General features: G+C 44.8%; 1 long non-coding RNA gene across 2 annotated transcripts in view; it reads left to right on the top strand.

Annotated features, from left to right (window-relative positions):
- LOC135825820 (uncharacterized) overlaps nt 1–22,605 on the top strand; it is a 58,695-nt gene extending 36,090 nt beyond the window's left edge. The window contains exons 1-4 of one of the 2 annotated variants that reach the window (XR_010555149.1): nt 10,153–10,587; nt 18,726–19,676; nt 20,102–20,269; nt 21,439–22,605. This is a non-coding gene — a long non-coding RNA (uncharacterized LOC135825820). Of the gene's footprint in view, nt 1–10,152; nt 10,588–18,725; nt 19,677–20,101; nt 20,270–21,438 lie in introns of those variants that run through there. The other variant, XR_010555148.1, reaches the window with a different exon arrangement.
- Nucleotides 22,606–22,932: the final 327 nt, after the last annotated feature.

Here is a 22,932-nt window from a genome sequence, read left to right as displayed (position 1 = left end):
CTCGATCACTTTGTGTTGACTGGAACGCGATCAGCATTGGCTGCACGCACTTGTCGCGTGACCTGCTCGAAAAATTCCTTACGTCCTAAACTGCTAAAGAACGTGATCTCACCATCATTTCACTGGTCTTAGAACTACATGTTCAGGGAAAGTCCCGGTTCATAGGCCTACAACACTGTCAGCATGTTCTTGAGCGCAGTACCATCACGAGAGTGATCACTTCTAGACCAATGGGCGTTCAATCCCTCCTTCCAACCCGGCAAGTATTGTGATTTTGATAAAAACGATTCAAAGCCTCTCAATTATTTTATAATAGTTAATGTATAGATTTAGAAAACACCGCCATTCCGGCAACAGGCTCTCAGCTGCACCAAATAAATAACTTTGCCAATATTTCGCCCATTGGGCATCATCAGGGTAATCACGGTAGAGGAACCCGACCCTCTACCATCGCCAACTCACGAAGCAGGTGAACTGGACTTTGGCGTTCAATGCTAGTAACCAGCGCACGTGACGAAGGTGACTCTGAAATTTCGTGAGCCGTGATCTGCGTGACTTGGCATTCTTGCGTCACAAGGCACGTGATTTCACCGTGCCCATTGTAGTAAAATTCAAGATTTGCGCTCAGGCCTTCAGTCACTTTTGCTTCAACAGTCACACAAATAATTATTGGTGGCGCAAGGAGAAGCTTGTCGTTTGGAGTGGCAAGTGATCAACGCTACTTTTTCTTGTCAGTGTCAACAATACACTTTTTTGCGGCGCTGGGAGTAGTGTTGGAGTAGTAATTGCTGAGGAGACGTGGTGGGTGGAGCTCTCCTGGACAAGTATGACTTTGGCCGTATTTCAGCATGGTCGAGTGTAAAAATTAAAGAAAGGTTTATTTCACGAAAGCCCTATACGGAAGAGGGTGGACTTGGCCTCAGCCCTAGAAGAGGTGTTCTACTATCTGCCGGGGTATAGTTCTTAGTTCTTATAGTTCAAATGAAGACGTAGCTGGCTGTTTTGCCAGCGCTTGTAAATTGGGTATTTTCATGATGATGATATGTGGCGTCAGGGGGTGATGGACCTCGTCTTCTGGGATCCTGACGTGGCTGAGCGGTACTGCTCTAGGAACTCTTTTAAGGTGAGGCAATTTGGGCTTGATGGAGTTTTGTTCGTAGAAGCTGTGGCGTGACTCGTTTCTTGACCGACAAATAATGTGATATTTCGGCCGTTTTTGAGGGATGGGCAAGTTTAAAGGTTCCCTTCAGAAACCTTTTCAAGGGCTTTGCACAATAGATCCATACGTCAAAGGGAACCTACCTGCAAATGTTTAAGTGGAGTCGGAGAGATCCCCTTGCACACATACTATGGTATTTTCAGACATGCTCTCTTAAAGGATGATCGAAATTCTGCAGGTGAATTAGAAAGGCAGTATGCAGGTGGCTGTGTATTCCACCGGTTAGCGCCTACGTAAGAAATTGCACTGAAACCATACCGTGTGCTAGCAGGGGTTAAACCAGCGTCATACGGTGAGCAAGAATAGCTTTGGATCGGGTTTGATGATGAAGATCCGTGGACGGTTGACGGGTAATTCTAAGGGGAGAGTAGCTCCAACTATTTGAAGTAGTAGATCCTTTCGCCTGAATGAATTGGCGTGTGTACTTCTAATTGATTTTAGGCAATGTCCAAAGTTCTTTCTTCGAGCCTCGCCATGGTACCATGTGTAACAGGTAGCCGAGTGGTAGGCGGGGTGAAATCAACAAGAGTTAGTTTTATTCTACTTCTCTCAGGTACACACCTGAGATATAATTACTTCTGTTAGTAAAAGAAGAAGCGGCAAATAAATGACTTTCTCTCCGGTGCACACCTAGAGGTTCACTACTTCTTCTTCGAGTTAGCTTTGTCGTTGCTATAATATCTAATCTAATTAAAACACAAATGCGCAGCAGCTTTAATGCAGCAGACGCCGTACGCTTATATGCGGAGATACACTAAAATGAACATACATAAGTATTGTGAACCCTCTGGTTCTCTAAAGTATCAGGAACGAACGACCCCACACGGCACGAGGACAACTATTTATTCTCAACAGTATATTTCACCTCCATCGACTAATAACAATGAACAATGAATGGCTGAATGAACAACTGAAACTAACTGAAACCACCAGGTAGTTATAGCGTGAAAATTTCAGCGTATATGAGAAAAGCATACACATACAACATACAACTACAGCGCACATAGCAAACCGCACATAGCGCCTGTAGCGTATGCGCCGTCGTTAACATCAGCGGTACGGCGGAGTCGGGATACAGCTGCATCGAAACGAACACAATGTCACAAGCGAGAAGGCCTTCCACTCTCGAGAACTTGTCGTTTCACAACATTCTCCCCACCAAAGGGCTTCTCACCGTCGTACACCAACTCACAAGTCAAACGATTTGGGGCTTACTACGCGTCATTTGCTGCTGCGGTGGTGGCCATGGTAGAATATCACTAATGCCCACCAATTCAGAAAACTCGACATCGCGAAGCTTGCCGCTAGCGCTGTGGACTGTCGCACATGACACTGTCACCGATCCACTTCGACATGGGGCAGACGCTGGACCAGACAACACACAACCGATACTGTCAAAAAGCTCGACGATGTGGCCTGTCACACACGACATGGTCACCGGTACACTGCTTCGACCCGGGGCGGGCGCGGAATCCGAGGACACACATCGGATCTCTGTGTTCCTCACAGTCTCGCCGCTTACTTCTTCCGTGCTAACCAGTAGTATCGCCTTTCTTATTTTCTCGGCTTCTACACCTTGCGCTTCTACGCCTTGCGTTTCTAAGTCTTGCGCCTCTAACTCTTGCGCTTCTAACTCTTGCGCTTCTAACTCTTGCGCTTCTAACTCTTGCGCTTCTAACTCTTGCGCCTCTACGTCTTTGCGCCTCTACGTCTTGCGCCTCTACGTCTTGCGCCTCTACGTCTTGCGCCTCTACGTCTTGCGCCTCTACGTCTTGCGCCTCTACGTCGTTCGGCCGAGACTCCAGCTGCTTCTGAGCGTCTCCGACCGATGTCGCCATGCACTGTACCGACGCGGTGGGCCTTGGAACTGATCCTCCCACTGGCTTCGAATACTCCTCTGACCGCTGCTTGTCTGTAAGCAAAGTCTTACACGCCTTGTCCGGCGTGGTTCTATTTGCGCGAGTACAGTATATGGAGATGTCTGTTGTATTCACCACAATAAATAACACGCGATCAAAATCCCGTTTCAGGGAGATAAAAGAGTGTAAGGCAGGAATTCTTAAAGTGAAAACGTTGAGCGCGCAAAAGTGCTTCTTCTGAATGCATAATCCTGGGTTACGCAAATTGGCGACTCCACCATTGAGTGTACAAGCACAAGTAGCATACACAAAAACACAATACTTTTATACATCACAGTACCTTGGGTTTCTCACGAATTAATTAAATACTTCCCGGGATCAACAATAATATCGGGATGTGTACAATGTTCGCAATCAACAGAACCCTTCCTCTCCACCCCTGCGCTCACCACCATCATCATCCGATCTTGTTCCATCCTTCATTTCGCTCCTTTTTCTGTTTACACTGCTCCCATATACATATACTTGTGCTTCCTTCTGCATAATTTGTAATTCTGTGTAGTGAAATGGGATGCCTGTCCTCTAACCAGTGCTCGCACGTGGCAAGTCGATTGGACCTTTCAATGTGAACGGAAAACTTGGACAGAAGCAAAAGCAGAATGTCAATCATACGGCGGATCTCTAGCGACTGTGCACACAATGGCTCAGTTGACGTGTGCAAACTTGACAGTAAAGGGAACTAGCCCTGTTTGGGTAGGCTTGACTGGTACATGGACAGCTGGAAATTGGAGTGCTTGGAAATGGGAAGTGGCATCGTCCACCCGTACGACGAGACTTCCCTGGTCATCCCAGTATACACTTCCGGTTAAAAATTCTAGTTATACTTACGGGTTTTTGGATCCAAACAAGGGCTTAGTGAACTGGATAAACAACTTTCAAACTGGGTTCCTCTGTCAACGATATGTGCCTAAAGGTAGGTCTATATCCATTGATTAAACTGAAGGAATATCTCTATTGATCTAGATCGGTACGGGCCACTCCTCCGATTAAATTGGACATTCCATTTACTCTTTAAACCACAATTCCCAAAAACGAAGACCGGGGATATACCTGAACATATTTGAAAGAGAAAGAGGGCACGGTATAGTGTTCTTCGGTGTTGGCGAATGGCAGGTTTCCGAATGTAACGAGGTGGCAATTTAATACACCATTTCACTCGCACCTGAAAGCAAAGCTTCACTGTACTTGCGCCTAAACTAATGATGCTTGTAAAATCAGAGCGCTCTATATATGTTCATGAATGCAAACCCTAAATAGACAACACTGCTCGACACTTGACTCATGCTTATATGCATGTACAAACAAGGCCAATCTAGGCTGCTTCAGGTGGAGAACTCAACGCACGACAGAGGCGAAAGGCTGTGCAGATGTAACTTTACGTTTCAGCAATCATCAGATAGCAGCATTTACAATCGAATCCTCGACGAGCAGGTCTAGCTATTTTGTGCTAGTGTGGAATAAAGTCTGTATGTGTGAAGTGTAGATGTGTCTATGGCAAAGTGCTGTTGAATTATTTATGACAGTTAACGAATATAGATGAGAATAGAGGGGATAACAGGGCAGTGCCACTGAGTAATCGAGGGCGATTGCGACAGTAACGCAAAGACATGCTGTATCGAGAGGGAGAGAGAAAGCACCGTGACGCCAAACCTGGTACAGGTGGCACCATGTTGAAAAGCCAATCATGTAACTGATGGTGAATATTTTAGACAAGTAAAACTTGTTTTCGTGTCTACAATTCGAGACCAGCTCCGATCTTGTGTTGATATTGACCATTTTGTCTGCATCCAGGTTCGCCGAATTGTTAGCCGGGTATAGTGCACGATGGGTTTCTAGGGTCCTCCAGACGCAGTCGTGAGTCGGTTAAGTGTCTTGTCAGTCCGCAGGAAGCAGGAGTTCCTACGTTCAGAGCAGACAATGTCTTCACTGTTGCAGCGTCTTTCGTGCCATAATATCCATGTTCAACGGAAGAGACAAACACAGGACAAGAACGTCCCTGACAAACGATGTAGCTGCCGACAAAAAGCAAATGCTAACTGGGACCTCCAAGTACGATGCATCGTGCACAAGACAGCAATACAGTACACAGGAAGAGAGCAGCGACACAGGTACCTCGGCTTTGCGGAAACACCCTTTAAGTAGAGATACAACAACCACGCGACCGAGACAAGGCATGAGAGAATGGAATAAAGCACGAAACTATCCAGGAGCATATGAAAGGTCGAGCAAAAGAACACTCTGTCAAATGGGCCGTCGTCCCCCATCATCACGGTCCGGGGCTACTTGAACGCTGTCCACTATGCTGAGAAGTTGGAGACACTAGCAGCAGACACGGTGAACATCGACAAAAAGTCGAAGTTGGTATCGAAATACAGACACGAGCACAAGTGTTACCTGTCCAGATTCTATGACTCAGTTACACGAGTTGTGTGTCAACATGGTGCCACCTGTACCCAGTTTGGCGCCGTTGTGCTTTCCTTCTCTCTCTCTCGCTCTCACTCTTTCTCTCTCTCACTCTCTCACTCTCGCTCTCTCTCTCTCTCTTCACCCCTTCTATGTTCTTCCACTACTGCCGTTCTTGCCCTCGATGACTTGATAGCTCTGCCGTTCTCTCGTTTTTATTCTAATCTACATCCGTTGCCTCTCACCAACAACTTAATAGCAATGTCCCATTGCCACATCTACACACACACTAACTTTCAAACTAGCACCAAGTATCCACGCCTGCTCGAATAGCATCCCATAGTAAATGCCGCTGTCTGATGATTGTTGAAATGCGTGAAACTAAAAGTTACAGAAACACGGCCTTTCACCTCTTTTGTGTGTATATGTATGTGTAATGGTAGCCGAGTGGTAGGCGCGGTGCATTTAACACGAGTGATCTTTTATTATTATTCTCTTAGGTACACACCTAGGATATATTAGAAGTTAAAGAAGAAGCGGCAAATAAATGACTTTCCCTCCGGTGCACACCTAGAGGTTGACTACTTCTTCTTCGAGTTAGCTTTGTTGTTGGTATCTAATCTCATCTCATTAAAACAGAAAAGCGCAGCCGCTTTAATGCAGCAGACGCCGTACGCTTACATACGAAAATACACTAAATATACATCAGGCAAAGCTCCGTATTAGTTCCGTACTACTTCCGTATTGGTCGGGCACGGATACTACATATGTATACATTTTCCAAAAGTTCTGTCAGGAAAATGGTTATGAAATGATTACATGGTTATGTGGATGCGTCAGGCCCAGAATGGTTCGTTGTGGTGACTATTACCGTCATCAGAAAGGTTTCGCGAGGCTGTTCGCGTGCGTGACGCGTGCATGCGTGACGCGCCTGAGAAGAGCTTTCGCAGCAGGTAAACCTGCACACCCGACGCCCACCAAACCTGCTCATCGAGTTCAGGGTTTTCCGTGCATTGAGATGATCCCGTTTTGAACGAGAGAGCTTAGAAGCTCAGGGCCCTACGCTATGCTTTTTTTGCCTTGATGACCTAGGCAAAAAAGGATAGGGATGTTATAAATTCTTTAAAAAATTCCTTTTTTAACCTGGGATTCGAACTCGCACTATCGCGCGCCCTGCATGCATCCCCCGATACACTTCGCATACATACTAATTCTTCCAAGTTGCTTCACGTTATGATCTTGCATTTGAAAGCCCTACTTCAATTATGCATTGTGGCCAGCCGTCTTTGATGGTACGGTACGGGATAGGTACGGGACAGGTACGATCGAGGGCAACACGACACGGTCTACCGCCTTGATGACGGCAAAAAAAGCATAGGGATTTTATACATTTTTCAATTCTCCTATTTCTTTTAAGGCATATCCTGGGATTCGAACCCGCACAATCGCCCTACATGCATTCCCCCATAAACTTCGCCTGCATACCCATTCTTCAAAGTTGCTTCACGTTACGATCTGGCGTTTGAAAGCTCTATTTGAATATTGCTGTCAGCTGTATGTTGCCAGCTGTGTTTGATGGTACGTTACGGTACGGGACAGATACGGGATAGCGCAAGGCGTGACACAAACACACAAACAAACACACAAATACCAAATTAAAGCTGTGTGGACCCTGGCTAGCGCCAGACGTTACTGAAGTAACGTCTTCTGCATAAATACGGGAATAAAATACAGTGATGAAGTTGGTTGCTCCAACGAGGAGCGCACGCTTCTTGCCGAACTTGACACTTGACTGACTCACGACTGCCATCCGGAGCACACTAGCGTGTGCTCCTCGTTGGAGCAACCAACGTCATGACTATTACCGCCGAAGTTGCAACTTCTAAGTACGTAAAATACAGTGAGTTATACAAAACGACTTCCTGATTTTTCTTGCTCTGTGCTGAAGACCGACTACTAAGTTCACGAAGCACGTCCGTTCTTCGGTCTGGGCATTTCTGCCTTTGACTCTTTGCTCATACATTTAATTTTCCCATTTGCATCTTTCGTCGTAGAACCTGACTCACATTATGCCATGTTGATGCCACGATGGTATGCTTTGAAAGAAGAATCGTTTGGACAAGAATGTTATTGTTTTTTTGCTGCTCTTGACGACGATAATTACTATAGTGGTAAAGACACATCTGGCGATATGGCTTTAAATACACGTCTGCCAACATATCCTCGCCAGGCTGGATAGTTCTGGCACAGAGCTCTCCTTCTGACCCTAACCAACATCATATCGCGCTTGGTGCCTAGTCGATGCATGTTTTGAGGTATCAGACATGCCATGCTGGTATGTCAGTTAGCGCATGGCATAATAGATGACACAGCAACAGCGTAATTCGATTGGGACGTACGTTTCGTCCTCGCTGGACTCATCAGGCAATCGTCTTCTTGGATGTCTTCAAATGGAGCTTGACTCCTGAGAAGGAATTTGAAGACAACACGGCAGTTGTACTTATCGTCTATTAATATGGTGGTAAACACATACCTAGTCATATGGCAGTAAATACATGCCAGTCCACACCCGCTGTGGCACATAGCTCTCCTTCTTACGAGAGACGTGTTTGATGTGTTGTTTCCCGGCGTTGTCGAGAAGGAGGATTATGTCAGCGTTCCGGCAAAGAACGCATACTCCTTTCAGATTGGACCACCATGCCTTGTCGCGAACTTAGCCGCAGGTACGTCGGGTCCTAAAGTGCCGTTACATCTCCAGCCTGGATTGTTGAGGTGTAGAGATAACAAGGGTAAGAGAGTCGGCGGAGGATTGCTTCTTGGCGCCATTGGCAAAATAGTGTCGCCATTTGCTCCATTCTCTGTCCTTAATACGCATCATTTATGTGCAATCAGGAGAACACACACTACTTGGGATTAGAATAGCGGGTTGCGAGAGATTGATGGATAATGAACTGTTCCATGTCTGCAGCGATGGTAATAGTAACTTTTAGGCAAGCCAACTCTGCATCGTGGGTGATACTGAAGGCCCAATGGACGGCCTTGAGGTGTGCTCCGAGTCACCCTCAGCCAGGACGCTCTTAACGCCACACAGTTAGCGTAGTGGTCTGTCCCCGGCTTGTTGAAATGGTCAGGAATTTATCTTATTGAGTTCCATGTTTGTAGCGACCCAAAGGTTCAAGTATTTTCGGGCTGATGGATTTTGGAAAGTCGACAGAATGAGGTTTAGTGGGGTGGCACCTCAAGCGGGCTCTCGAAAAAGTTTCGTTAGCTCGTGCGTGACACAAAGATCCTCAAGGCTATCCCCCAGAGGGTTTGATTTTTCGCTACCAAGCTAATATTAACAATGCACGTTGAAATCCCCCGCTAGAACTCCGTTTGGGGACAGTTCTTTGGCCTAAGGTAGCGTTTCGCCACGTGAATTGATGAGACAGAGGTTGGTGGGGCTACAGGAGTAGGTGAGGTACACAGAACCGATCACCAAACTTGCAACACATAGCCCAAAGTGTTGTATGTTCAGCGGACTGGAGTTAGTCTAGATTATCAGAAGCAAAGGAGGACTTGATCAATACATCGATACCACCTACGTGCTCGTTTAGGTCTCTGCCATATAAGAATCCTTGTCCAAGGATGTGAGATTCAAGGTTAGTTATTGCATCAGCAGAGAATACAGCTTCAATGATAATTATTACATCTATGTCGTGCTTGATGAGTGCATACCTCAGGACGTCCAGTTGAAGGTGTCAACTGGAGCTGCCAAACAACCAAGCCCAATGGAGGAGACCAGCGTCGAAAATTACAAAGTCGTCCATCAATCATCATTAATATTTTTGTAGTGCAGTGCTAGTTGTCGGAAGTTGTAGCGTGAATCTATATTAAGATTAAACTTGTGGAAGCTTACACCTTTCTGTGTTAGAAGCGCTGTGTATTCCTAACATAGATCCAGGACTATGTATATAGAAGGAGGGTGTGTTATCTTTGCAGATGCTTGGTGGCACACCTAGCTCAGGAAAGTGTGCCCAGTATTTCCTGATGTGTTGGCCATGTCTGCCTATAACTTGCAGGTTCCGTTTTTGGAGTTTTAGCACATTAATCATTTTTCAATTAGGTTAGAGTGTTTCCTTTTTTCTTTCTTTCCTTATTAAAAACTTTATGTAGTTACATTTTTTCCAAATTACCAACATTCCCTGTACTATCTTGATGATTAGTGAGGGAAAACGTTGTATAGATGAAAGGAAATGCCTACTTGATAGTGTCGATTTGCGTCTCTGCATGCGAAGGTATAGATTGCGAAAATATATGGGGTGAATAGTTTTGTTCTAAAGTATGTAGTGCCACTCTCAAAACATCTGTTCCGATTTTCCCTGTCTGGTGACCACTGTCATGCCTGAAAATTCTCTTTGCACCTGATCTTGGCGCTTTTCCTGATATTTCTCTGCACATTGGTCTGTTTAGCACTCTAGTCGAGGTGCCTCCACCTTTTGTGGACATATACATGGAGTGGTTCCATTGGTTTATTGGATCATATCAATGTCTTTATAATCACGCTTTTTTTAACACAAACTGTCAATTCTGCAGATAACTGGTACTTTTGCTCACAGGACCAAGAAGCATCGGGAAGCCTCGAAACACTTTACGTTCCCACACCTAAGACATACGATGATGCGTTTGCTGAGTGTGCCAGGAGAGGTAGCATTCTAGCGAATATCCAGAATAGATTTCATGGAGAGTGTGCAGGAGACCTGCTTGGACCCCGAAACGGTCAGTGCAACAGTTCTTCCAGTGATAACTGCACGACTTCCTCGTACTTCTTCAAAACCAATACATGCAATGTGTGGGTTGCTCTTCAACGAACATCTGGATCCAAAACCTGGACATGGACGCTACCAGTTCCACTCGCTGCAAACAATGTTTCTTGGATTACTGCACCATTACAAGGAGGAGGTGGACAAAACGAATGCGGGTATTATTCTCCAGAGAAGGAGACCTTCGGATTCGAATCTTGCTCAATGAAGCTAAGTTCCTATTGCCAAAGATATACACCACACGGTAGGGATCTCATAGATAATATTTTAGACATCCATCTGGCTACTCCTATACTTACCAAAATAGCCCTGCTGTATTCACCTACATATGCAGTAAAGGGGCTAATAGCCACCGTTAATTTGCAAACAAAGTGTCATACGTCCCCAGACACAACGGACAACTGAAACTGGTAGTTGGGAAGACATTTATTAAAGACGAAGAGACGGAGACAAAACGAACTACAAGGACTACATTATGGGAAAGAGAGAGAGAGATGGAGACAGAGAGAGAGAGAGAGAAATGGAGCCAGGGCGGCAAGATAATTGGCCTGGGTAGCTAGTATGGCAAATATGGGCGGAAAAGTAGCTATCCAGACCAACGCAACAAAGTATGACAAAAAATGAGACAAAAGTTGAGCGCGAGGGTGAATGCTGGCCAGCTTTGACACGATTTTAAGCACTTTAGTTGAAAGTCGAAAGCACATAGCCCAATCTAAGTAGGCATGGGCGGTAAATGCTAGTTATCTGCCGCGATAATGCTAAAGGCATTGCTCATAATCATGAGGATATAATGCCACTGAAAATGCTCACACTACTCCATAATGCCAGTTTGAAAGTTGGAAAAGTCGATTTAAGAAGGCTGTCTTAAATCAAGGCCAAAGTGTACAAGAACAAAACTTAAGCAGCAGTGAGCATATTGTCTGAAAAATCCACTATGAATGTTGATTTGCAACGTCAAGTCTCCGGACGAAGGCGGACGGGTTCATATGCACGATTTTCGGAAGTGGACCTAGCCAGCTTCATGCATGACACCGTTGCCGACCGGCAATTATGCTTATAATTCCAATTTTGCATGCAAGATGGTGTTATAATGCCAGCATTATGCCACCTGGAAAAATGGACTGTATTGCCAGCCATAATGCTAGCATTACCCGCCCATGGCTAAATCCATGATCATTACCACTTCTACCATAATTATTACAAAGACCGTGATTTATGTACACTCCCGCTTTCAAAACTTTAGGCAGCCAATGACCACTTTGCGGTCAGAATGCAGGGATTTATAGCCAGCTTCGGGAGCAGGAACATTTTTTAGAAAATCGAAAAAGGAAAAAGAACTAGTTGAGAACTTGTGGCAGGGGCACGTGGATGCTGCTAATGGGGTTTCTCCGTCACGCGCTTCATCTGCCGCTAGGGTCTAATGGGTGTCCTGCCGTCTTGACCTCCAGTTGGAAACGGACACGATAATTTACTTTCTTATGCACGAAAGACTTGGGCAATTTGATGTTCTTAAGAGAGCATGTCTGAGAAAACCCGAACATATGTGCAAGTCGATCTCTCAGATTTCGCTCAAATTTTGCAGGTAGGTTTGCTTTGGGGTGTAGATCGACATTCCAAAGCCACCGCAAAATCCTTTGAAGGGAACTATGAAATTGGCAGACCCCTCAATATTGGCCAATATTGGCACGATTTATGTGTCTACAAACGAGCCACGGCACAGCGTACAAGAACAAGCTACGAACAAAACTCCATCAAGCCAACATTACCTCACCTTAGAAGAGTTCTTGGGGAAGCACCACTTAGCCACGCCAGCATCCCAGAAGACGAGGGCAATCATCCCTTGACGCTCCATAGCTGGCTATCTTCTTATCTTGACGGCCGTTCACTCCAGTGCTTAGTCGGCGGTCAGATTTCTTCTCTCTAACCAATCTCTGCAGGGGTGCCCCAAGGCAGTATTTTGGGCCCTACGCTGTTTCTAATATACGTGAATGACGCTGCCGATGTTGTTAATGGCAATGCTCAGCTTGAGGCCTACGCGGACGATACGACACTATACAGTCTAGTATCCTCAGCTCAGTGCCCTCGGGACGCCGCACACTCCTTGCAGGTATCCACAAACCGCCTGCATGAGTGAGGTTGCCAATGGAAAGTGTCTTTCGAGCCCATCAAGTCACAGGCTATGACTGCTACCCTCCGACGCACCGACCAAGACCTGCCCCAAATCCTGTTTGGTGGTACCCCTGTACCGGAGGAAACCAGCATATCACTGCTTGGTGTTCGATTTGACTCCAAATTGTCCTTCGCTAGTCACCTCAGGACCGTGACCATCCACGCCCAGCAGCGCCTCGGCTTTCTCCGACGAGCGGGCCACATTTTAACGCCAGCTGGCCGAACGACTGTCTACAAGGCATTCGTGAGGCCCCTGATGGAGTATGCCCCCTTGTGTGGATGGGCGCGCCAGCCAGCCACATCCAACGTCTGGATAATGTTCAACGCCGCGCACTGCGCATCATTGGCCCTGGTGCAATTCTCCCCAGTTTGGCTGTCCGCCGGACTGTTGCTGCTCTCTCGTGCATGTACAAATTGCATTTCATTACTCGTCCTCCTCAGCTACTTGCTGTATTGCCACTGCATCGCGTTTCTCCAGCCAACCCCAGAACCAGGAACCAGCACAATAATGCCACTACAGAATTGTTGCTGTGCTATCGTGACTTTTTTTAAAGCAATGTGTCTCTTTCATTCAGCAGTTACCTTTATTACTGTCTCCCAGCCGAGGTCACACACACACACATACACACTTGTTCCAGCAATACAGTTATGGTAACAAGGGATTCACAGGTAACACGAGAATACAGGTAAAACAAAGTGGAAGTCGGATAAGCTTGAGCCGAACGCTCTCTCTACTCAAAGTCCTCAAGAAGCTTCGCCCCAAATCAACATCCGCGGGCAGCTCGACTCAGATCAGTTCGTGCATGCATTTCAAGCATTGGCATGGTAGTACACCAGAACAGAGTAATAATATTATAACACCAAATGACTTCGACAAAATAAGAAACAACTAATCTGGGAAACCCACAGCGCTCACATCTCTCCCCCTCTTTAGAGAGCTCACAGATCCATAACAGTTCTGGGCTTTTGAGTACGTGTCGACTTCCATATCGTACTGGATGCAGACAATGGGGGTGTAGGCCGGGAGTCTTGGGAACTGGCAGGCCTGCAAATGGTCTGGTCTGTAGTGTGGTCAGCCGATGTGTCGGGCGTAGGGGTAGCCGCTGAATCGGCCGATGGTTCAAGGTTGCTCGGTGCTGGTCGTACGGTGTCCAGATGGCGGCGTCGTATGGATCCATCATCACCTTCTAACACCACCTCATGCGGCGTTGCAGACACCACAGTGGCTTGTCGTTAATCCGTAATTTGTCTCCTGAACTATGTGTTCAGAAGGAAAATGTTTTGTCTCGTCAGTTGTTTGGCGCTAATCCTCGTGAAAGTGTCAGGAGTGCTTCTCCCCACTGATGTTGTCTTTGTGTTTTAGTCATTTGGATCAAGGCACAGATGCAGCTCCTAAGCGGTGGTAGGTGAGTAGATCAGACCTACCACAAAGTGGTCAAAGACCGAAATCCCATTCACTGCATCCATGTTTCCCTCGTGCCAGGCCACGAGTTCCCAATTAACTGTGGGTCGCAGCACGGCTGGAAAAAATCCTTCCGCTTCCAAGCAGGACTTGAACCTGCTACCCTCTGTTTCTCAATCATGGTCTTAGACCATCCCACTATGCCTGGCTGCCTGATCCAAGAGGGTGGTGGCGTTCTTGCGGATGCGGAAAACTGGGCCTTTGGCCGAGTCTCACGCGAACCGTGAAATATTAAATACAAATAATCTACGTGGAGATGAAAGTTTAATAATAGCTATGAAAAGTATGAATGCCGCAGACATCACCACACAACATGACAATTTGTTCAAGGTTTTGTTTTGTGTGTTTCCAAAATCGATTTTCAAGCTCCGATCATTAGTGGAAATACGGAACTAAAGTGATCAAGGGAAAAACAAAGGTTAAAAATCCAAAGAAGTGTGACACATGACGGGAAACTTGTGGTAAGTATTACAAAAAGTGAGAACTTAGATAAAGAGTAAGTGTGACAAATGGGCATGAACAGTGCAGAAACAACTCATAAACGCGGGGTGCAAACTCACGAGAATAACCTAAGTGCTAAAACATGTTCTTCTTGCTTACACGAATCGGGCTTATGCGTAAGAATACAAACAGCTTCAAGGACCTTCAACTGCTGGACATAACGAGCACGACACAGAACAGAGAAGTGGGAATCATCATACACACTCAAACAATCGGGACGAGATAACAAATGCAAGTACACAGCTGTTTTCTTACGAATTTCACCCTAATCAGCTCCATCACCTTCCCTGCCACCTAACTCCTCCTCGTCCGTTTTATCACCATCACCACCAGCCGTCTCATCGTCATCCGTCTCGTCGTCATCCACCGCCTCGTCATCACCCGCCTCGTCGTCACCTGTATCCTCGCCCTCATCCGCCTCGTCGTCATCTGTATCCTCGTCATTTGACCTGTTCTGCTGAATTATTTTTTTCCACACGTATAGCGTGAGGTTCTCGATCTATGCTTTTGCGGTAGCTCTATAAATTGCTTTATTTTGCATTTTTCCATTATTCCCTGTACTTACCCATGATTCGAAGAGAACGAAAACGTTCGGCAAATCGGCTTACTTCACTGTGTGGATTGCGTCGGTGCGGACACATTTTCTTTCAAAAATTGGATACGCCTCCAATTTGTCCTTAATGAAAATAATTTTTTATATTCTTGTATGACTTGCACTACTACGATGCATGTACAGGTAGTATCACTGTTGCCAATCACTGGCAAGTTGTAGTTGCTGTGTGGTCACCAGGAACAGAGCTGAGCATTGGCTCAATTTCCTTCGGGCATTATCCGCCAGGTACCTCATGTATACTGGCACTGATTCATCTTTAGCCACTGGAAGGTGTAATAAAAATAATAATATTAACTGGTTTGAGGGAAAGAGACAAACGGGAAAAGTCTGAAGAAAAAATTGACTGTCACCACCAGGACTCGAACCAGCGACCAACGCTTGTAGCCAACGATGCTCTAACCACTGAGCTATGGTGTAGTCGTCGTCCCAGCAGAGACCGTTCAAAGTTTTCTTCAGACTTCGAAACTCACACTTCCTGTGAATCCACACAGGCGGGTGGGACGCAAATAATAATAATAATAATTTCAAATTTGTACTTAAATAATCGACGCGGAGACAACAATTTTACAATAGCTATAAAGAGAACAAGTTATGCTGTCATCGCCACACTACAACGAAGTCATGAAGGTTTACCAAAATCGATTTTCTTGTCACAATCATCAGTGGAAAGCCGTGACTGAAGAATAACCAAGCCAAATCAATAATTTATATACATTCAATAATGTGTTACAAGACAAAACAAAGTGCTAAAAATAGAATGAGGGAAGGTGAGACAATAAAAGTAAAGTGAGAGCTAAGTGCAACAGGGGGTGAGGAACGAATTGCAACGCTAGAACTGTGTAGTGAGACAAACAATCATGCTGTGCACCTACGAAAACAATCTTAACGCAAGTACATGTTTCTTCTGCTTACAAAGATCAGGCTTATGCAAACGAATACAAACAGCCTCAAGTACTTTCAACTGACTAGAGTACCGTGCACGACAAAGAACAGAAAAACTAAAATCATCATACACCTGCAGACACTTAGGGTGAGACAACAGATGAAGAAAAACGGCAGACTTCTTACGATCACAATCACCATCCGATTCCTCACCGGTGTAGACACTGGGAACAGAAGATTTAGCAACAACAGGAACAACAACAATGACAACAACAGCAATAGTAACAAATTACCATCAAGATCAAAGAAGGAGTCAACGAACAGAGGTTCAGCAAAGTGAAGCGAGCCTGGGACCGATCGGTGGTGATGAGGAGAATGACACGGAGAACGACACTGAGGAAGAGTTGGAAGATGAGACGGGGGACGAGGTTGCGGTTGGTAGAGACGAGGAATCGGATGGTGATTATGATCGTAAGAAGTCTGCCGTTTTTCTTCGTCTGTTGTCTCACCCTAAGTGTCTGCAGGTGTATGATGATTTTAGTTTTTCTGTTCTCTGTCGTGCACGGTACGCTAGTCAGTTGAAAGTACTGGAGGCTGTTTGTATTCGTTTGCATAATCCTGATCTTTGTAAGCAGAAGAAACACTCAACCTGCGGACAGAACTGTTTCGTCCTTTGTGGACTCGTCAGCGCAGCACAGAGGAAATGAGGCCGAACCTGATAGCAATGGAAATAAAAATTTCCAATCAGGTCCAAACGTACCTTGCCAGAGTGCTCAAACTGACAAGTCAGTGAGCTCTGCATAACGCAAACAGCAAAGGCACTACCCTACGCAAGAGTGCTCAACAGCTACAAGAGCAGGAGCGGAATACTCAAACTGCGGACAGAACTGTTTCGTCCTTTGTGGACTCGTCAGCGCAGCACAGAGGAAATGAGGCCGAACCTGATAGCAATGGAAATAAAAATCAGAAGAAACATGTAGTCGCGTTAAGATTGTTTTCGTACGTGCACAACATGATTGTTTGTCTCACTACACAGTTCTGGCGTCGCAATTAGTTCCTCACCCCTGTTGCACTTTGCTCCCACTTTACTTCTATTGTCTCACCTTCCCTCATTCTATTTTTAGCACTTTGTTTTGTTCTTGTAACACATTATTGAATGTATATAAATTATTGATTTGACATGGTTATTCTTCAGTCACGGCTTTCCACTGATGATTGTGACAAGAAAATCGATTTTGGTAAACCTTCATGACTTTGTTGTAGTGTGGCGATGACAGCAGAATTTGTTCTCTTTAAAGCTTTTATAAAATTTGTACTTACCGGAGAATTTCAAAGTTTTTAGGAAAATAGAGGCCACATGCCACGTACTGTATTTTTCTCGCCGAAACTCAACACTTGCAAGCCAGGTATGAAAGAAAGAAAAAATCATCAGTCACACCACCGGGACTTGAACCAGGGGCCTTGCTATTCGCAAGCAATGCTCTAGCCAACCGAGCTCCAGTATGACTCTTATCCACAGTGATGGTAAATCTATCCGTCTGCGATCAATTCATATCTGGCTTGCATTATGCTGGCAACTCCCACCAATCATAAGGGCCCTGGGACATTCGCTTGATATCCTGGGGAGCGCATCAAACTATGTCCACTGCGGGAAAATACAAATTGCAATTTCAAATTTGGACTTCACGGAGAATTTCAAAGTTGTTAGCAAATTAGAGACCACGTGCCACGCACTGCTTTTCTCTCCGAAGCTCAACACTTGCAAGCCAGATATGAAAGAAAGAAAAAATCATCAGTCACACCACCGGGACTCCAAGCAGGGGCCTTGCTATTCGCGAGCAATGGCCTAACCAACTGAGCTACAGAATGCCTCTTATCCATAGTGATGGTAAATCTAACCTTCTTCGATCAATTCATATCTGGTTTGCATTATGCTGGAAACTGACACCAATCAAGAGGGCCCTCCGCCATTCGCTTGATATCATGGGGAGCGCATCAAACTATGTCCACTGCGAGCAAATACAAATTGCAATTTCAAATGTGGACTTCACGGAGAATTTTTCACTGATGATTTTTTTTCTTTCATATCTGACTTGCAAGTGTTGAGTTTCGGAGAGAAAAGAGCAGTACGTGGCATGTGGCCTCTAATTTGCTAGCAACTTTGAAATTCTTCGTGAAGTCCAAATTTGAAATTGCAATTTGTATTTGCTCGCAGTGGACATAGTTTGATGCGCTCCCCATGATATCAAGCCATTGGCCCAGGGCCCTCTTGATAGGTCCGAGTTGCCAGCATGATGCAAGCCAGATACGAATTGATCGAAGACGGATAGATTTACCATCACTGTGGATAAGAGTCATACTGTAGCTCAGTTGGTTAGAGCATTGCTCGCGAATAGCAAGGCCCCTGGTTCGAGTCCCGGTGGTGTGCTCTTTTGTACTCTATATTCTAGTCTTCTACCTCTTCTCCCCTATGAACATACTTTCTCATTTTCCATATTTAGTTAGGAGACTCCCTTCGATATGCATCTGTCTGCCTCTGGAGGATCCGTGAAATTAAAATCAAGAAATCAATGATGGGGCGTTGATGGATCTGCCGCCTGAGGTCTCCGCAGCACGGCCAGATACACGCTGTTATAAAGGTATCATTCGCAAAGGGAAAAAAACATGTATGTACATGTAGATGTATTGTTCAGTGGCATTCTGTGCGTGCTTCACTGTATTATGTGCGTGCTTCACTGTGTTCTCTGCTTTATAGCGCCCTCAGGCATAGCTGTCAACTCAACGGACACTGGAATATATGCACGCATATTGCAGCCACAGATACTACGAGATTGGGTACCAGAATTCTGCTTTGTGTACGACAAAAATGACACTGTGGCTAAGCCAACTGTAGTTTGTAACAATAACGAGTCAATCGTGTTGTCGGGCCTGGAAACCAATACTTTGTACAGGGTCAGAGCATTCTTCAAAACTACGATCGGACACAATAGTAGCATGTCCCTTGTAGTCAGCATTGGAACAGTGCCTAAAGGTAAGGGATATCATTACATCAAACACCGACCACGAACAGGGGTGAAGAATTTTGTGAGATTCGTGTTGTACCTCGCACATTCCTTTTTGCATGGTCTCTTTCCCCAAATGACGTTCATATGTCAATTGCATGATTCTCAGGTCAAGCATTGCTGAATCAGGTTAGGGATTAGTTACCCGTGTGCCCAATTCATTTGGTTGATGGTGCAGTGATCAAAGGGAAGAAGTTAAGAAATGAAAAAAACATTTCTTCTCAATTATCCCATGGGAGATTTCCTTCTCCACAAATATGCATTGGAATATTAACAGGCCTTTTTAATGCAGACCGCAAATACTATGTACGTATGAACAATTTACTGATACATACGTGATCTGAATATGTTTTTATTAGCGCCAACATCGCCTGACAATTACGTCCTCTCAAGTACTTCCATCACTGTCTTTATAGGCCGAACAGAAGGCAAAAACCTTCCCATACTCCAGTATTGTGTGTACGGAAGGCCTGCAAATGATATATCTGGGAATATGACATCGATACCAGTGTGCAACGCGTCTGAAAATGTTACCTTGATTGGCCTGGCTCCAGGCATGACCTATAATGTCACCACCTATGTAAGCAATGCCTATGGAGACAGTGCTCAATCGACCTCCACTCGCATCACCACGTTGCATCAAGGTTGGCACATTTGTTGCACATGTGTAGCCTCGAGTTGGCATGAATTTAACCCCTCAATAGATGGTGGAATGTTTCGTTCGAATCGTTCAAAACCCAAAAACGTTACCGATTCTCCTCCTTCATACGTCTTGCTGTTCTCATATATCAATTGAGTTAACTTCTCTTTATGATTCTACCTGTAACAGATTGGATTTTATGGTTACTCTATAACACGTTATGTTCGGTGGAACTGTATTTTCGGTATTTCCGTTAGGGGAATCTGGCTACTAAAAAGGTACTAGAATAGTCACTGTATGTAAAGAAAATGTTGGTCACCTACATCTACATTTCACCAGAAAACGATATGGTTCCTCGCACCAAAAATACTTATTAGATTATATGTTGTCCAGAATCTGTTCTTGGTGATGTTTTCCCTTTTTTCATAGCACCAACAACTGATCAAGTCGACGCAACCAGTGGCTACCAAGCTAGCGCAAGCGGCTCCAAATCTGCAGTGATAATTGCGGGAGGGTCTGGCGCAGGACTGCTGGTGCTGGCTGCGACGGTTTTCCTGCTATGGAAATTAAAGTTGACACCCGCGAAACCTGATCCTGGTACGTAAAGTCCAGATTTGAAGCTTCTGAATAGTAATAGGGTTCCTTTTCCTTCTTTTCTGGAAAAGAGCGAAATTGATACATTCAGAGGTTTCAAAACTTTACCAAATGGTACTACGGCATTCATCTTACAATTCCAAGAGTGATGTTCTGGACACGTTTCTTAGAAATACTTTACCATCGAAAAATGATAACGTTACCGCTTCAGTCTGGCCTCTCTAACTCGAAATTCCTGTGTGGAAAAATAATACATGCATTCCTACAGGCCTCAGTGCATTGTGCATCATGGGCAGATACCATCATAAACTTTATATACATCATCGATCATGAAAATAATGTCTCGCGATATATCGCTTAAATAGATTTTTGGTTGGAGGAAAGCAAATACGCACACGAAGAACAGAAGCCATATTATTATTTGTAATAGCACTTGAAAAATAGCGCTAGTGGCGCCAACAGCATATTTAGCGGTCAGAGCATAGACCAAATAGCACTTTAAAGACAGCGCTAGTGGCGCCAAGTACACAGTGAGACAATGAATATTACCAGTATCAGACAACAGTGGGGACAACGGTACTACAATGTCAAAACAGTGACAACTTTCGCGCATACTTCTTTTGCACGCACAGTTCAGGCTTCAGCTTGGCAATGTACATTGCCTCCAGCACAGCAAGGTGGGATTTGTTGCGCGCACTCGCTTGAATGGTAAAGTGAGAGTGGGTGCCACTAGCGCTATTTTTCAGGTGCTATTTTTGTCAATGCTCTGCCCGCCAAAAGTGCCGGGTATAAGTACTTGCTTACTACCTTGTCAATCATCATTGTATTCGACCTGAAGAGTAATGGAATGAAAGGCCTAGTCGAAAACATTATATGGCTTCTGTGCTTCGTGTGCTGATATATTGTTTACCGCTGGCAACTGGGCATCATGTGTGCTTGTAGAACTCAATCACACCCCCAGAAGTCCATATTTAGCACTATAGACCTGCCCTTCATCTTACACACTTATACAATCGGAAGTGTGCATGATTTTCAGAAAGTTGAGGTTAACCGTACAACGGGAGTGAAAACATGCAACTCTATTTGCATTACCGAAAGGTGACACAAAGTTCATAGTTGGTATCTCATCCACGTATCCATCGTTCTGACAATATTATGTTTTCCTCTTTCAGTGCTGACTACCTGCCAACTGGACGTAAGAACTCAATCTGTTTCCCATGATGATGAACTTGATTTGGTTCAGAACACGCGCACTAGTATGGAAACCAATGAGGCGTACGAGAGCTGGATCCTGGCTAGGAATGATGCATATGGCTGTGTGGATTTGCGCGAGAATGATGTTCTTCGTGCCGGATGCGGAGCTGGGCGTGCAGAGGAAGGGGGACCGGCCACAGAAGAACAGCATTTTTATGTCAGCATCCAATAACGCCAAATGTTTTTCACAATTTTGACCGACTGATACATATCCTCAACGAAATGCAAATGATACAGTAGCATTTAACTCTGTTGTTGAGCCAATAGTAATATGTAAAGCGAAAAAGGACCTTTAAAATACTAGCTATGACTAACAGTCCACAAAGGTACAGAGATAATATAAAGCCAGGTGAAGTGTCAGATCAGTGTCATGTCGTTAAATGTCTCAATATACTTGTCAGTCTTGTGCCGTGCTGTCTCACTATCTGATGTTATAATTATTAACTCGTTACCTTGGCGGACAGTTAATTATAACTAGTAACTTATAGGGCCTTTTTTCTCTTTGCACAAAACTGTATCATGGTATACTTTTTCATGGCAAGCACGCGATATGTTGCAGTCTTTCTGAGTTTTTTCTTCATATCTCTCTGCCTCTAACTCCAGTAGCGCATGCATTTATCACTGATATACTCTCAAATATTTATTGCAGCTCTTGTGTCCTGATGTCACGCATCAGTATGGATATCATTTGTAACTTTCACAAGTAAGTTCAGTGCTAAACCGTTCGGAGCGAGGTCTTTGAAGTAATTTGCTATACATGTATGTTGACGGTGATTCGTAACCGAATCTCAATATCTTTATCACCGGAAGAATTACCATTGACATTATATATCCCACCTGTGCATTTAATCCCTGTCAGTAAATCCATTGCATAGCAGAAAATTGCAGCTCGTTCGTTATAAACTTGCAGCAGGTGTATTTTTTTTGCTTATTTTTATGATTCAAAAGTCGCTAGAATTTTATTCACACTATGTTTCTTTTTGGTAGCACTTCTCTCTAAATTTCGTATGCATAATCAGTATATCCGTTCACTGTGGTTATGGATTGTTTTATAAACATGTGCATAACAGTAGTGGTACTAGTGACGTGGATGGTATGAATATTGAGAAAGTGTTCGGGGCACTTCTCTCTGGTTTCCTCGGCCCTTATCTGACCCAGCTAGTGTTACCAAATTCCTATGTATAGTATTGGAATTTTGTACTCAGGAAAATGTGAGGACCACTTTCCTAGGGAGCATGTGTCTTGCATCAACTCCTACGAAATATCACTGGCCCAGAGCTGTATGTGAGAAGTGCGAGTCTTCTTTGCCCACCATTCAAAATGGAGATTGTTTCGGCTTTGAGTTATCAGGATCATTTCCAGGTATGCATGCATTATCCAGCAGCACTCGGTCGAAGGCTGGAGATTGGCAC

This window comes from Sycon ciliatum, chromosome 10, assembly GCF_964019385.1.
Source record: "Sycon ciliatum chromosome 10, ocSycCili1.1, whole genome shotgun sequence".
Lineage (NCBI taxonomy): Eukaryota > Metazoa > Porifera > Calcarea > Leucosolenida > Sycettidae > Sycon > Sycon ciliatum.
This window is presented reverse-complemented; position numbering and strand designations above follow the sequence as displayed.